We start from the raw sequence: 17,680 nt of genomic DNA, 5'->3' as shown, positions 1-17,680 counted from the left end.
TGGGCGGCACGGTGGTGCAGTGGTTAGCACTGTCGCCTCACAGCAAGAAGGTTCCGGGTTCAAGTCCTGGCTCTGTGTGAGTCTGCATGTTCTCCCTGCGTGAGTTCTCTCTGGTACTCCAGCTTCCTCCCACAGTCCAAAGACATGCAATTGGGGACTAGGCTGATTGATTCTCTAAATTGATCCTAGGTGTGACTGTGAGTGTGAATGGTTGTTTGTCTCTATGTGTTGGTCCTGTGATGGACTGGTGACCTGTCCAGGGTGAACCCCGCCTCTCGCCCGAAATTCACTGGGATAGGCTCCAGCCCCCCGCGACCCTTAACAGGAATAAGAGGAAGATGGATGGATGGAAAATGTCTGTGTGTCCTTCTGAACAGGGTGTGTGTCGTGTTTCCTGAATGTGAAGAAAAGTTAATCCCATGTTGGTTAAGCATTAAGGCTCCTAGTCAGAGGCAAAGTAATACCTCTTTATAAGAACACCTTTCCTCCTTGACTTTATTTGACAAGAGGAGAGCTCAGGCACACTAATCATATTTTCTGAAAATAAAAATTGACATTTCCTCCCACTGACGCATCCTTGAGGTTCACCAAGGTTACTGAGAGGTGTTTAAGTGTCCAAGCTCCACTGTGTTTGAGATGGTCTTTTTCAAAATTTGCGTCATGGCTGCAGGGGTAAAACAGAAAACAGAAATTAAGTGAAAGTATATGTTTGGGGGAGTTATAGTTTGTCTCTAACACTATTTTGTTGCAAAATGCTCCTGAGGTAAATTCCTTTGACAATTGGAACAACACTTGGTCAATAAATCATTCCGTCTGATTCAGATCCATCATTAAAAACAAAGATTCTAAGAGTGTTTATCAGGCTGGAAAGACTGCTCAGTCTTTGCTGATCAGTGTCATCAAGCAGCACAACCTCTTATCACCGCAGAAGACAATCACCATCACAAAATCTGTCCAATGAAAACATGATAAAAAGCAGTCCGAGCCTGACAGGAAGAGCGTCAGCTAAAGGCAGTCGACAACGATGTTGACAAGTATTTATCAAGGCTCAACCATTCACTGCGTGAACTGAGTGGATGTAGCCACTGTGAATTCATTTTTTGGTCTCCATTTAGTTAACACCATGTAGTTGACTAGATGTGTGAATCTTCTCTGGCCTCATAATTCAACTCAACTGGTCAGTTATTTTTTTCAATTGTGAAATGATTAAGAACTGCCTGAGAATCAAGACATTTCCAAAGCTCTCGTAGTGACTTGTCAATCACAAGGTATGACTCTTGTGCTTTTACTCATCATAGGAAGGTATATTATGCAGGTCAGCATGCATAACAGGTATAGGTGGTGCTGGGGGACAAGGGGCAGTCGAGAGGATTTGCCCAGTGTTCTTGTAGCAGAGCGGATGTTCACCTGACAGCAGAACTTCATGGTGGCTGTACTTACTCTGCTCATGATTGTTTTGCTAATCACCATTTTGTTTTTGCCGAATTCATGAGACATTACACTGATGAAAGCAATAAGTTTTACACAGATAAAAGATAATGTGTACACTTGCAAGGGGCTAGCTTAGCTTTTGCTTCACTCAGTATGTTTAAACGCACAGGCACATACCAAAACAATTTAACCAGCGGCAAGCAACACGTGTGGCAGATTTAAATTCATGACTGCCTCTTTGACCAGAAACATCTATTTTGTTTTCAAGCAGTTCCCCTCATTGTGATGCCCCCCTTGGTTTTCAGTGTGCATCTTCTGATTTAAAAACTGCAGTTGGTCCTACAGAAAATGTGATGTGTCAGTTTGGTGTGAGGTCTGGAGGCGCTGAAGGACGTGGCGTAAGTGAGTGCTCAGCGTCCGTAGGAAACTAGCGGAGGAGTTTCCTTTTCTTATTTCTCTCATGACCTTGTTGCCACTAAATGAAGGTGATTTCTCTACACTTACATATTTGAGTTGCATCAGATTTTTAGGGCATGGGGCAATTCTAGCCGACTGCTTGAGAATTACATCTCGTTTCATTCTTGAGACATGGCTGGGAAACTGGATGATTGCTCAGGGAAGCTGGTTTTCCTCCCTGATATTAGTGTGAGTATGTGCTTCAAAACTGCCTCACTGACACAGCGCTCATTTTACCGCAGTGCACTCAACGTAGTGAAAACACTGCAGGGGGGGCAGAAATACTGAGTCGGGGCTTGTTGATCTGTGTAGAGATTAAGATTACAGTCATTAATCTGGACAGCACAGATGGACACACACGTGCACGAATAGTGTTCCTTGTCTGAGTATAGAGGAGGACCTGTCATTGACAGAATGCACAAAAGAATGTGAAATTTCTCTGTAAAATATTTGATTTAAACATTATTTTCTGGAAGTTAAACTGCCAGAAGACATCTGTTGTTGTTTATCATATCCCACCACCACCCAAAATCTTGTATTGCCAAAATAACCCCCAAATATTCAAATTATCAAATATCACCATAATGAATGAAAACAATAAAATACAATTACATATAAAAAAAGTGTCATGTTCATGACCAGTATTTTATTAGCGACAACTAGACACATCTTGCGGGGGTGTTGTGGTGATTCAGGGTTGCTCAGTCGCGCTGTATGCGGTCGATGTATTATTGACAAGCATCATCTCCTTAAACCCAGGATTTATGAATGTTTGAATCTGGCTGGTTGCATAACAAGATTGTGTGCAGGGTTTCTGCCAGTGTATTGCATGCCCTGCAGCCAGTGTGCCTAAAATGAATTGGGTATTATTTAATACTAAATTATTTCTAGACATTATTTACCCAATAACCCTTATGCTAACAATTAGTACATTAACCCTGGGGCTGCAGTGCTTCTCTCTCTAAGCCCCTCGACCCAGCTGCCATGAATACTCTCCTCTCGCCTGTGCTTCCATGCTCACAGAGCTCAGTTTAGGGAATATACATTTATATGTATTACAACTACCCAAACTATCTGCTTCATTTCAGCCGCCATCATTTGAAGAACATGCAAAAACTCAATACAGTGGTATAAACCTCTCTGCTAACTAAAATGTTGGTACCGTGTTCGTCGTAGGGTTGCACGATTTTGACAACAAATGTATTAACTATGGTTTAACTGGGATTTGTATGAAATAAAGTGTCTGCAATATATGACGTGTTGGCACCACATCTCTGCAGCACCACAGTATTTAATTTCAAATGATATTTTGACACACTATTGGCTTTATTTGACAAATATTTCACCTGGCCATATTGCAATTACAATTTCATTTCGATGTACTGTACAGCCTTAATTCGCAGCAATTAATTTGTCACACATGATTTGTTTTGTTTTATGGGCAGAGCCAGCTGTGAGCCTTTTAAAAATCCATATTGCTCATATTGTCATGTTTATCTTTGGCAGGCTAAAAACGTGAGTGGGATTAAAATTAGATTTTTATGCAGCCCAACTCTGAATCTCCTTCCACATAACCTTGTTTAGTCAAAATATAAAGGCATGACACAGTACAGAACCAAGGCCACAGCTCAGCTTTTGTTTGTTTGCTCCTAAAAGGGTTATATATCATTATTGAATAAGTGAAATGTCCAGCTGTTGCAACAGAAAAAATACAATATTTTGAATACATAATTTGCCAACCAACCATGAATAATAACAAACACTGGTTGATGAGTAAATGTTAGAGTAAATAATTCAAATTCTGTGCTCACTAACTTTTAAAGTAATGTATTCATTAGATTTTGATGTATTGTGGGTAAAAGTATAAGATTAGGGTTCAAGGGGAGGATTACTAAAAACATTTCCATTCTGAGACTCCATTTAAGCAGAAAAAAATCCCTCCTGGTATGTTATTATCTCCAGGATGTTGACATCCAATAGCTCCTTTCACTGATGAAACACTGTAATCTGCTTACAGTCTTCTTTGAGGTAAACCATTAAACTGTAATGGATTACACAGCATTTCTTAATTTCAAAGCTGTTTACTCTAAATCCATTATGTTTAATCTCTTCTTCCTACCTTGGGGTGTGTGTGGTTTGGGGTCGGGGGGGGGGGGGTCCTGTGAAGTTACCATAACACTCTGCAGTCATGCAAAAACCTCATGACTCCAATTTGCTCCAACTGAACCAGATAATCTTTCTCCGTGACTTGCAGAGTGCATTAAATATCAAAAGGGAGTCTCTGTTAAGGCCGGGAGGTAGAATGGCCATCAGCGGAGGCAGGGCTCAGTGGCAGAGTGGCTGTCTAGCAACCGAAGGGTCGCTGGTTCGATCCTCACTTCCCCCGGTGACCATGTCAAAGTATCCTTGAGCAAGAAACTAAACCCCTAATTGCTCCTGGTGGCCCTGAGATGGACTGGTGAGCCATCCAGGGTAAACCCCGCCTCTCCCCCAATCTCAGCTGGGACAGGCTCCAGCCTCCCCTCGACCTTCGACAGGTGCCCTGCTACACGTTCCTTGGTTTGGGCTCTGGCTCTCCATTGATCAATTCAGACACCATTCATCCATCCATCCATTTTCTTCCGCTTATCCTGTTAAGGGTCGTGGGGGGGGGGGGGGGGGGGCTGGAGCCTATCCCAGCGACCTTTGGTGAGAGGTGGGGTTCACCCTGGATGGATCGGCACTCCATCGCAGGGCCAACACATAGAGACAGACAACCATTCACACTCACAGTCACACCTACGGTCAATTTAGAGTATCAATCAGCCTTGTCCCCAATTGCATGTCTTTGGACTGCAATTCAGACACCAAAAAAATAAAACCAACCTGCATAGAGCAGCAGTTTTATGTCTGTTTTTCATCTGTTTATCTCTCTACATCTTTCTAAATCAACTGTACAGTGTTTATTCTCCCTTTTAACCTTAGTCATTGAACATGAAATGTCCAGACTGACAATGTATCATATGCAGCTATAATTGTTTTTGTTTTTTTACAGCTAACACACCATGATATATATATGAATAATTTGAACTGATTTTTAGCTCTTTCTCTCTAGCATTGCATGTACACAAATCAGGAATTAAATCTCATTTCAATCTTGTTTAAGACAAGTGAATGGGACTACTGTCTCTCCACTCTTCCCAAAAATATGGTTAAACACATCCTCAACTCACATGTCATTTATCCATCTCCAGTTGGTTTTAAACAGGGACTCATGAGCGTGAAAATGCATAACTAAGATACTTTTTTTTTTCCTTGAAATGAATGAGCAATTTGCCATGGTCAGCAGGTACTCGCATTTTATGCTAAGCGCCAATGACAACTACTTACCGGAGTTTTCTTTTGACTTGAACACAATAAACACAGTGAAAATAAAGTTGTTGTTTTTTTCTTTCCAGTTATTTATAATAACACGCGCTCTCTTAACTCTAACATGTGTGTTCTCAATGGCGTTGGGGCAAAAAGGAACCAATAGTGCAGTAGCGCTCATTTGTGGCGAATGCACAATCTACAGGAAATACAACACACATTCAACTTTATTTAAACATTGTTAAACTAGGAAAATTGGGGGTTACACTGTGGAACTAATGGCCGTTACAGTCTTGAGTGACCACCTTTATAATAAGTGGTATAGAAAATGGATGGAGTCTCTTTTACTTTGGAAGTGCAGTCATACAGCTTTCGAGTCTGAGATGTCTTTTACGTGCCCTCTCTAAGTAGGTCTCTGATGAGTACAATTTGCAGGAGCATCAGAATTTGGTTCATTACTGGTTGGAAAAACTTCTATTTCTCTGGAAATTTGAATCATTCAAACAAAAGACAGAACCTTTCTTCCATGCATGTCTCCAATTTCAGTTTTTGTCAATTTATTCTGCCACATACCAGGGTCCTTATTTCTCTTATGATTAGGGCTTTTACACTGTAGCAGTTCATAATTGATATTATTTATATCACTTACATGCTTAACCAATGTCTGTTTGGTTTGTTTGTTTGCTTTGTGATTGCTTATGTACAAATTTAAAAGCAGGGCTCATTTTGTCAAAACACTGTACTCATAATTCATGCAACCACACATAAATAGAACATATTCAACCTATTGCAAGATAAAACAAAATTATTCAATAATTAAGAAAAATAACAATTGTGTCACTGTATAGCACACACACATCATTCAAATGGTTGGACTCTTTAAATCAGACACTGTAATGACCCCTCCTTGGTAAGGTCTGCCTCTTCACACACATTTGTCTGCAATCAAGTCATCCTCTAATTATCAGTCATCCCTGGAATGTTTTGCCTTGTGCTATAGGGTTTGTCGATGCATCCAGTACCCAGTACAGTTAGTTCTAGTTAACTGCCTTTTTTGTCAAAATAAAACAAATTTTAATTTGCCTTGCTTCCAGGAAATATACCTGCCAGTCACCTGGCTCTCGAGCCAGGAAAGCCACTCACCAACAGACCTCCAGACCTCCAGCCAGACATTGTAGCTCAGTCAAGCAATAAACCCTCTGAAGGACTTCCCTGCCAAACAGAATTTGTTTTTAGGTCCTTGAAGGAAGAAAAATACACACTGCCTACCACGATCTAAAATATTTTTACAAATCAAATATATAGGCCTGGTTTATTTTAAAGCATTTCTGCAATTCCCTCCTATCAGGCAGCACCAGTAGGTCCCTAAAGACTCTCCAGCTGGTCCAAAACGCTGCTGTCTGCGTGTTGACGAGAACTAGTAGAAGAGACCATGTCTCCTGTAATGGCTTCTCTGCATTGGCTCTCTGTCAAATTCATAATAGAATTCAAAATTCTCCTTCTAACATACAAAGTCCTCAACAGTCAGGCTCCTTCATACCTGACAGAGCTCATAGTCCCCTATTATCCAGCTAGAACCCTTCGCTCCCGGAATGCAGGGTTACTGGTGGTTCCTAGAGTTTCTAAAAGTAGAATTGGAGCCAGAGCCTTCAGCTATCAGGCTCCCCTCCGGTGGAACCGTCTCCCAGTTTCAGTCCGGGATGCAGACACCCTCTCAACCTTTAAGAGCAGACTTAAGACCTTCCTTTTTGATCAGGCTTATAGTTAGGGCTGCTTAGGCTGGCCCTTAGATATGCTGCTATAGGCTTAGACTGCTGGGGGATGTCCCATAGTGGACTGGGCTTATCTCTCCTCCTCTCTGTCCTCCCGTATGTGTCATATATAAATCACACTCATATTTGCTACTAACTCATGTTCTCCAGAGACTTTGGACTCCTCACATCCCAGATCCAGGGGGATGCTGGAGGAGGCTACAGACCTGAAGAGGCTCAAGCTGCCACCCATAGCTCCATCTGCTCACATCCCCGTCTGGTCTGTCCATCAGTCTCTCCTCCTTTCTCTCCCTGTTTATCTCTGCCCCTCTATTTCCTTTCTGTATATCTGTTGTCCTCCATTATCTGTCTTTGTCTCTGTCCCGCTCTCCTGCTCTCTTTCCCCCAACCAGTCAAAGCAGAAGGCCGTCCCCATTGAGCCTGGGTCTGCTCGACATTCCTGTTAAAAGGAAGGTTTTCGTCACCGCTGTTGCAGGATGTGCTTGCTGATGGAGAATTGTTGGGTGTAAATTGACTGGAGGAGTGTGGTACAAGACCTGCTCTACTTGTAAGGAGTCAAGAGAGAACTTTTGTTGTGATTTGGCGCTATACAAATAAAATGGACTTGGCTTGACTTGACTATTTATACATTTTTAGTTATGGTTGGAATGAGTTTCATGAATAAACTATTGCACACAACACACAAATTTAGTGTTTATACCAGAAAAGGTCCCCAACAACACACACACACACACACACACACACACACACACACACACACACACACACACACACACACACACACACACAGAGCCACACTTACTCACTCATCAAATATAATACATTAACACTCAGGCTCCTGGCTGTGAGCAGGAGCAGCTCCCCAATCAAAACTGAAATAAGCATCAGCCATCTCATTTGGTCCTAACCTCCATGGTGCCTATAGGCTAAACAATGTAAACATCAGCTGCCATGGCATCATGCTCACAGTATTCTATACTAATTGTGAATACCAGGACTTCACCAGTCCTCCATCAGGAAAAATGTCATCAAGGATATTGACTGTTGAGACCAGTTTAGACGAAGTAATATCTCGGATTATCATAAGCCATTAAGATCAGGTCATGTGGCAAAACTTTGTGACATTCAGCCGACAGGCCTATCCACACTGAACCTTGCAATTCCAGTAAACATCTCTTCAGCCTGTCATCTTCAGTATTTACCCTGTCATCTCTTCCTCTCTTCCCTCCTAATCTCAGAGTTTTAAAACTCTGACCCTGCCCCATTTTCATCCCATAAGCTTCTCTCTTTTGCTGCCTTCTTTATTTTGCAGCAAGGAGAGATATAGCGCTCCTGCCTTCTCAAGGTTCACAACCTCAGCTTCCTGTCAAAAACCATCTTCTCCTGAGTTTTATGAAAGCAGAATCCTTGGCAGCTGACATGCTGGACATGATCCGGAAGACCTCTGCCAAGCTGATCCATGCCTCAAAGCCTTCTAGCTGCATGCTCACTCATATAAACAGACTTGTCATCCACAATGATCTTTTCCATAACACATTCAGCAGATCTAACCAACAACGACTAATAATTTTCCATGGAGATGAAGCTTGCACAGATAATGTTCTCTGTAACAGACCCCTTACATAATGCACCAACATAGAAACACTGACACTCACGAAAAATGAGTTTAAAATGAATCACTCATATCCCACTGGAGTGTCAGTGCTAGCAAGACAGACATATTGTGCTGAATTATTTTAATCTGTAATGAAGCAAATCATCAAATGATCAAACAAATATTCATCAAAGGGAATACAGATCATTTGAAACACTAACAAATGCTCATGATGCCACATTCACAAGCTACCTGGTAGCCAACTGTCTCAAAGAGATCCCCTAAACTCCAAAAGAGAGAGAGAACAGCAGAAGCAGATGGCTAACTTCATTGGAGGTTAAAATGATACAAAGTTGTGACCATTCGGCCACACAACCGTCTTTGCCGAGACACGTGTAGAGAAACAGCTTTACAGTATGGCCAAGCTATTTCAGATTTCTTTAATTTGATTGAGGGGACTGGTGAACTGTACTGTCATGGTGGTATGAGGGACAGGCAAGTGAAAAACAGCACTGGTTGCTTTCTGTCTTCTTTACTTGCAGTCACAAAGGTCTGACATTAAACAAACACAACAGGAGTTCACCCCTCTTCTATCCATCCGTCCATCAATCCAGCCATCATCTACACCACTCATCCTGCTCAAGGTTGCAAGAGCCTGGAGCCTTTTGCAGCTGTCATTTGTCCAGAGACCTTTGGCAGGTCACCAGAAGGGATGTAGACAGATGACATTCACACTCATGTTCACGCCTTCTGACAAGGTAGAGAAGGGATGGACAACTGGTGGCCGTGAGCCGCATACCGCCCACACCCTCACTTACACAGCGACCCTTGGATTATTTTTTGAAAATGATAAAAATGTGTCCTCTGCGGCACTGAATGGAGGCCCCAATGTGGATGCTGCCTCATGCACGTTTCCGCCGGTCTTCTCCACCAGAAAGGAAGAGACGTCGAGCCATGGCTAAGAGCAGAGCAAAAAGAAAACTCGATGGGGAAAACTGTGTGTTTCAGGTTAAATGGGAAGCAGAATATCTGTTCACAGAATTTAAGGGCAAACCTCTATGCTTAGTCTGCCTTGAAACCCTATCTGCCATGAAAGATTTCAATTTAAGTCGCCACTATAACATGTTGCACAAAGCTAAATACGAGAAGAACACTGAAGCTACAAGGGCTGGTATGGTAGCCGACCTCAAATCTAAAGTACACAAACAACAGCGACTTTTTACCAGAGCTACAACCACACAGCAGTCTACACTCCAGGCATCTAATGCTGTTGTGCTTGAGCTCGCTAAAGCAAAGATGCCCCTGTCAGATGGCGAAATTGCGAAGAGGTGTGCTATGGAAATGGCGGGAGCTTTGGGTGAGGATAACATGGCTAACAAGTAAGTAACACAATAGGTGGTTATTTTTTGTTTGCTTCAAACCTTTTGTATTCCTATTTAGCAAAGAAGAGTACAACTTTTATACACGCATTTGAGCATGAAAATGTTAAGTTACTGCACTGTGTGTTGGGTCAATAAACATATACTATACAAACATGTAAATTGGCAGTTTTATCACATCTGGTTAAGTGTGCAGTCTTATGTGGCCCTCCAGTAGTGTTGACAAAAAAAACTGTGTCCCTCTCCATCATTTAAGTTGCCCATCCCTGATGTAGAGTCTCAAGTTAAAGTAACAAGCACTTATTTCTGTGTAGGAGAAACCTAGCGCACCCACAGAGAATCCAAGCAGGCATAGGGAAAACATGCAAACTCTACAAAAAGGTTTTGAACCCAGAACATTCTTCATATTGTGTATTGTATTGTATTTTATTTTGTTTTGTGAGACAACAATACATCGGACTTTCATGATACTCAAAGATATTTTTCACAGGAAACAAAGACAACAGAATGATGACTGAAGTGGCCATACTTCTTTTAAATAATTGTAGCAATTTATAATTTGAAAGCCGAACCAACAATATGTAGAGAAAAAAATTGTTTGTTGGAATTTAATCCATTTTAAGACTGAAAAAGACAGCATTACTGTCAATCACTACCTGAGGCAAGCAGAAAAACATATGGTGACAATGTAACAATAGGGATCATCAAAAATATCAAGGACTCATTCTAAGATTTAAGATTGTTTTTAAGCAAACTAAGCTTCACTCAGTACAGTCAAAAAGTTCACTTTGTGATCTTTTTCAATGCAATAGGATGATATTTGTCTGTCTGCTCAGCTGGACTGAAAAAGCAAATAATCATGCTGCAAGAAGCAGAGCTTTAAGTTTTTTTTTTTAATTAATTAATTTATTTTTAAGGCTACACGGTGGTGCAGTGGTTAGCACTGTTGCCTCACAGCTTCCGGGTTGGAGTCCCGGCTCGGGCACAGGATCTTTCTGTGTGAGTCTTCATGTTCTCCCTGTTCCTGTGTGGGTTCTCTCTGGTACTCCAGCTTCCTCCCACAGTCCAAAGACATCAAGAGGGGACGAGGCTGATTGATACTCTAAATTGAATTATTAAATAGTCACTTTTTTGTTAGATTTGGTTCTACTCATTGGTGTAAATGCAAAGAATGTGAATGCAAAGTCAAAGAATTTACCCTGAAGTAACTTTCATAATCTTTGTGGTATAGTTTGTTTTCATGCTAGCCTGCTGACAGCCACTTAATGACTTTCAATGTTTGCTACTTGTCTTCATTCTGACCAAGAAATTAAACAATTTGTTGTGGTAACATTCCTGACTGGTAAGTGGGACCTGTCCAAATGAAAATTTATAATTTAAATTCACAGCTGCCTGAATCAACCTGAGAATTATTTTTCTAGATGTAAATCAACTTTGAAAGAAGCAACTTTGGAAATCAATCCAACGCAGCAGGTATAACAACTCTCTCTCTCTCTCTCTCTCTCTCTCTCTCTCGCTCTCACACACACACACACACACACACACACACACACAATGGGGGCCTGTTATTTGGGAACCATCATTAACATAACGCATTTCCAAGTACTTTACCAAGTCTTGTTTCCGCATGTCTGCACACACGTCTGCAATACTATCCTATGTTGTGGTACACATGATGACTCTTTGGGACTGAACTGGCTTTGAGTCCTGCTTTGATGTCATTCCCTCCTTGTTTTTTACCTGAATCAAATTACCTGTTTATTCATCATGTTACATTTCCATAAAAGTCATGGAGAAGACAGGGAGCCTGATTGTTGAATGTTACCATCATGACAACAATTAAGTTTTGTTACTGGCTTTGAGTAAACAGTTGCTTCACTCTCCCCTGCACCACAGTGAAATCATTTTTGTGCTACACCGTACACTCTCTTTTTATGTTTGCATTCATTATTAGATTTTTAAAATCCAACATGCAGTGAAGCAAACCCTATTAATGTCAAACAAAAAGAATACAATCTGACAGATACAGGAAGCCATTTTTGCTTCCAGGGGTAAATGTATAAGATTAACCCTGACTTTGTGTTGAAAATGTTAACTTTTTAAAGATCTCAGGCAACAGCAAAGTGCCAGTTCTTTTTTCTCTCCACACAATTCTGCCTTTCCCATTGTTTTTGGCTTGAGCAGTAGAAGCAGGTTTGTGGCTGAGTGATCAAGTTGGATTGCATGCTTCTTTCAAAATGAATCACTGCAAACTGTTTCATCAGAGGGTTGCAGAAACATGTTCTCAATTATTCTCACAAAAGGAGTATTTGCATTTGTTTCACTTACAGGAGGCACATTGTTTCTTTTCCAACTGGAGTGACAGTTTAGATCTCCAGCCTGGAATGCATTAAAGGTCACATTTGTCTCGGATTCCAGTTCAAGTGAAGTTTCAGTGATAAAAAAGAGACATCAGTCTTCAGAGAATCTTACATCAACAATTTTCCAGCAGACTTCCCTGTGATGATTTCAAACACAAATGTTTCATGTCAGTCCCGACAACCTTTAAAGAGATCTGTGATTTTATTGAAGCAGTGTCTCAAAGGATGTCGGGTCAGACCCGGCTGTGGTTAGCCTCCCTTCCAGCAAGCCCGGTAGTACAGCCTACAGGAAGTGGGTGGCAAGCTCCAAATCACAGCTGGATAGTGCAACTCTACTGCAGCTTATCTTCATCAGCCAAGTGCACGTCCAGGAAGCAGTGTCCTCAGCCCTCCGTCATTCTGACTGCAGGTCAAAAGCAAAAGCTAAGCCTGATTTGAGAAATATTTTCTTTCATTGTGTATCTGTTCTCACTGGATGCCATTTAATCCAGCAGTCCAGTCCATAAAGAAACAGCTCCTTTTCTGTGGACAGTAGAGCTTTTAAACTTTAAAGATACATGTCAACAACTACATTGTTAAAATCCTTCTCAACCCATTTTGATGAGTCTACAGCACAGCTAACATCACAGTAGTAAACTATATCATTTGAATAACAGTTAAATGTCAGAAACAGCAAACCACCTTCCATACAAATTTATACGGCACTGTAACTAACGCATCTAGTTTGACATAAGCACAATGACAAGTTCATACTTGCCATACTGGGAAGTGCAACATGGAACGAACAAACGACTACAACAACAACAAAAACCAATAGGTTTATGGTGCAATTTTTTTTTTCAATCGTTTTATTTCCCTTACACTGTCAGTATGAAATGAGGTGAGTGAAAGAGTTGCTGCCGACCTGGCTGGAGTATGCAGGGTCTTCTGGCGCTACTGTCAAAACATTGTCATTTAGTATCAGAACGTCCAAACACTTTCCCTATGGGCATAAATAAAAACATTTTGGATTGCGATCCATCAGTGTGGATGGCATCTCGTTGATTGTCTCAGGGATTACTCCCTGTGGACAGTTATTTATGAAGGCTTTTATCAAAATTGTACCTGGAAAGACACGAGATAATCTTTCTTTTTCGTTGAAATATTAGTTAATAGTTAAAAAAAGGTTGTGCATGAAATGCACAGAGCAAGTTCTGCCAGAAAACTCCTGCAGCAGCTGGCCATTGATCTGCTCCAGCTGCACCTCTCTCATTCTCAAACAATCGCGTGCACCGTTCACCAACAGAGTGCCACATTTCAACCGAGATCTGACAGCTTCCCTGTTGCTTACTACTTGGTGTGCACATTCATGCTGCTGCTGCTGCCCAACAAGAAATTACTGCTGCTTACCCTCCCTCCCACCCCAATTTCTGGATCTGCTTCTATACAGGATCTGTATGGGATCCTATATTTGGGGAGATATCGTGTGCTTTTTTTTGTTTTGGTAAGTTTATAGTTCAGGAAGTACCTCAAAGCAGATTAATTCATAGGGCAAATCAAATAATGTATCTTTCATTTTACAGTCATTGAAGTAGTTCTCAAAACACGAGTTCTCCTCACTGAAATATGTTTTTTTTGGTTGAAAAAAAATCTGCTGTTAGCTTTAACCTTATTCATTGTGTATATGTAACTGTCTTCTGCTGGCATAGTTAACAAAATAAGAAAAACATATATCCATTTCCATCCATCCATCCATTGTCTTCCACTTGTTCCTATCAAGGGGTCGTGGGGGGGCTGGAGCCTATCCCAGCATCTACGGGCAAGAGGTGGGGTTCACCCTGGACAGGTCACCAGTTCGTCGCAGGGACAATGTACAGAGACAAACAACCAGTCACACTCACAGTCACACCTACGGTCAATTTAGAGTATCAATCAGCCTCGTCCTCAATTGCATGTCTTTGGACTGTGGGAGGAAGCTGGAGTACCAGAGAGAACCCACACAGGAACAGGGAGAACATACAGACTCCACACAGAAAGATTCTGTGCCCGAGCCGGGACTTGAATCCGGAACCTTCTAGCTGTGAGGCCACAGTGCTGACCACTGCACCACAGCCGTACCCAGGATTTTTCAAATACCGAGGTCAAATATTGCGACACATCTTAATTGACAAAAAAACATTGTGATTTGGTGACTTTCCATGCATTTTGGAAACGTGAATAAACAGAGTTCAAATCACAAGCCCATCAAGGAGGTGAACATGTTTATTTTAACAATTCCAAAACGGAGTGATCACAAAAGTAGATTATTTATGTGTGTGTGTGTGTGTGTGTGTGTAACAACGTCATAAACAACAGGTTGCGACGACTCTCCAGCCTTTTTTGAATCTGAAATGCGCCAAAATCAAATCGAGAGAGATGAAAAATCCTTGACCCGCTCTCCAAGCATTTTTGTGCCGACTGGAAAATGAAATCCTATCTCGCCAGTTGTTGCTTGAACAACTGTTGCTTGAAATGCTAATCAAAAAGTACACTGATGATAATGATCATTGATCAAGCATCCCTAGCAGCCATGCAAGGACACAGTATGAACGGCGAGGCACCCGTAGAGGGGAGTTACATGGCTACAGGGGAAACACAGGGAAAACCAAATACTGCACCGTCTCACTAGCGAAAGCGAGTCACCTCCTTCTCTCTTTCTTTTCCCCTGGCCTGTTGGCTTTCCAAAGCTGAGTTTCGTTTGTTTTAGAGTAGACTTCTTCATCTTGCTTCCATTTTCAAATTCCACCCCGACAAAAAAAAACTGACTGCGCGGAGTTTGAGGAGAACGTAGGCTGTATCCCATGGTGCTTAGCTGACTTTCGCGAGGCTGTGTCATGTGATATAATGTTTCAAGTGTCGGATAGTTCAGCTACGTTTTAAAATGGTGATGATAAAAAAAGATTGTCTTATGTGGACTTTATTTTCAGAATAAACAAATGAGAATAGCTGCTGAATTTTCCACCAATCAATCAAAGTCAGAAGGATTTTTATCATAAATTTATTTAACATGTCTGAGTTTAAAAAAAAAAAAAAACATGGGGAAAAAAATACGGAGGATATGACCTCAGTGTCCTGAATGGTAGTTACGGGCCTGCACTGCACCACCATGCAGACCCATATATCCATTTACAACAGCAATTCTTCTCATCTTCAGCAGTCATGCAGTTATAAAGAATCCAGGTAGAACTTGATCCAACAACCATTTCATGACGAAGACAGTGAGATAAGCTTGGAAGTTTTTAATTATGTGTATTGAATGAAGACGTTAACAAAGAACCAACCTTGAAGAGGCTAAATGTTTTTAACAACACTGTATATCAATGACAGTGTCCCTACCATTGTCTAACCAGAGCAGCAACAAGTCTCTCCTCCTCCTGAGATGTCCATTGCAAGAAATTCATACATTCATGTCGCAAACTATGGTTTTACAATTGTTTTGGATCATATGTTTAATAGAGAGTGTGAATGTTGGCCCTGCGATGGACTGGCGACCTGTCCAGGGTGAACCCCGCCTCTCCCCTGTAGATGCTGGGATAGGCTCCAGCCCCCCCGCAACCCTTACTAGTAAGGAATAAGCGGAAGATGACGATGGAGGGATGGATGGAGGGATGGATGGAGGGATGGATGGATGTTTAATAGAATTTCCAATGCTAACACTGAGTCAAAATACTGATACCCCGGGTCAAGAATTACTCCATAATGGGAAAGTGGCTGAGCTTTTGTTTTTACTTGTGTTAAATTACTGCAGTACGTTCTTTTAAATTAAAATTTAAGTGTTCAAAAGTAGTACATTTTGGTAGCAATAGCAACTTAAGTCATCCATGTAGAACCACATAAACAACACAGGACCACAACATGAATAAGCAATGGTAGTGTAACTAGAGTGTGATTCATTTTTCTGCCGAGGAACACAGCTTATCAGCAATCCCATTAAAAAAATGGACTTCAAAAACTACATTCAAAATAACAGCTGACTTTAAAGCATCACACTTAATGTAACAACTGTCAACAAGCTTCAGAATCAAAAACTCAAATGTACAAGTTTCGGTTTTACAATTGCAGTAGAGTCACTCAGAGTCATGAGTTTCAAAAAAAAAATACTATGAGCAAATGCAATGCAAATTCAAGCAGGAAAATAGATGTATTTCCAAGTGCTTTGCAAAAGATAAAACAAAAGACAACCATGCTGTATTGTATTTAGTCCTTTACTCCACAGACATCGCACACATAGCAGCTGCACCTCCTAATACAATGAGTTCAGTTAGTCAGGCGATTGATGTCCAAATTATTTGTGTGATGCCAACATTTTTCATCAATTTTCAAGTCATTATTTTTGTTAGAAATATCAGATTTGAAACTATAAGTTAGAACACTTGGTTAAATTAAAAAGGGGCAGTGTAATACCTAAATTACATTTGGAAAAGATAACAGCAATATGTCTTTACTGAGGTGAATATCAGGGTTATTAACCTTTTAATAAGTGTTGTTTAAGAAGAATCTGTGTTTCCTCTCAGTGCAGTTAAAACCATTTTGGGGCACTTGTATTGTAGTTGTAGCTATTTATTGGTTGCAACTTTGGTGTTTCCCCCAAATCGCGTATCCACACGTGATAGTATGCAACCCACTTGAAAATGTGGAGTACTCAAGTAAATAATGACAACAAATATAATTATAATAAAAATGACCCACGTTTTTCTACATGTAAGAGAGAGTAATTATGCTAACAACTGTGATACTTGTTCAAATTATGTTCGAATTATGAGTCCCATTCTGGCCAAAAAAAATATTAATATCGCTGCTGACTTTTTCGACCAAAATGTGACCAAACCTTTACCAAGATCCGAAAGGGGCTAAAGAAAAGTTCAGCTATTATGTAATTGCTGTAAGCTGATATTTTTTTGAAAGTTAGATATTTTGTCAGAATGAAACAAAACACATTGCTAATTGATGTATTAATTAAAAGCATTTTCTTGTTGAGACAACAGAAAAAAAGTAACTCTCATGGTTTTATACAATAACAAAATTTCAAAAGGCCAAAATAAGGGAAGATTAGAGGTGTAGGTTCACAGTTTGTTTTACCTCTGGGCAAATCTTGGCCAGCTGCTTCCAGTCTCAGCCCTGCCCTAAGCCCTACACACCCGGCTAGCTACAAGACTGACATTATGGATGATATAGTCCAGGAACAATTTAACTTGTTAAATGTGTGTGTGTGTGTGTGTGTGTGTGTGTGTGTGTGTGTGTGTGTGTGTTTGTGTGTGTGTGTGAAGCTATGACGCTATTAAGCCAAACACTCTTGATTAGTATACCTGTAGGTCATAATTT

At 40.9% G+C, this 17,680-nt stretch overlaps 1 protein-coding gene across 3 annotated transcripts in view; it reads right to left on the bottom strand.

Annotated features, from left to right (window-relative positions):
- LOC147258400 (polypeptide N-acetylgalactosaminyltransferase 18-like) overlaps window positions 1-17,680 on the bottom strand; it is a 196,271-nt gene that overhangs the window by 154,000 nt on the left and 24,591 nt on the right. The gene's annotated exons all lie outside the window — the stretch shown is intronic.

Source organism: Aulostomus chinensis, chromosome 7 (assembly GCF_037954235.1).
Source record: "Aulostomus chinensis isolate RoL2024-O1b breed Wild chromosome 7, RoL_Achi_v1.0, whole genome shotgun sequence".
Classification (NCBI taxonomy): Eukaryota; Metazoa; Chordata; class Actinopteri; order Syngnathiformes; family Aulostomidae; genus Aulostomus; species Aulostomus chinensis.
The sequence above is the reverse complement of the archived record's forward strand: the minus strand, read 5'-3'. Positions and strand labels throughout refer to the sequence as shown.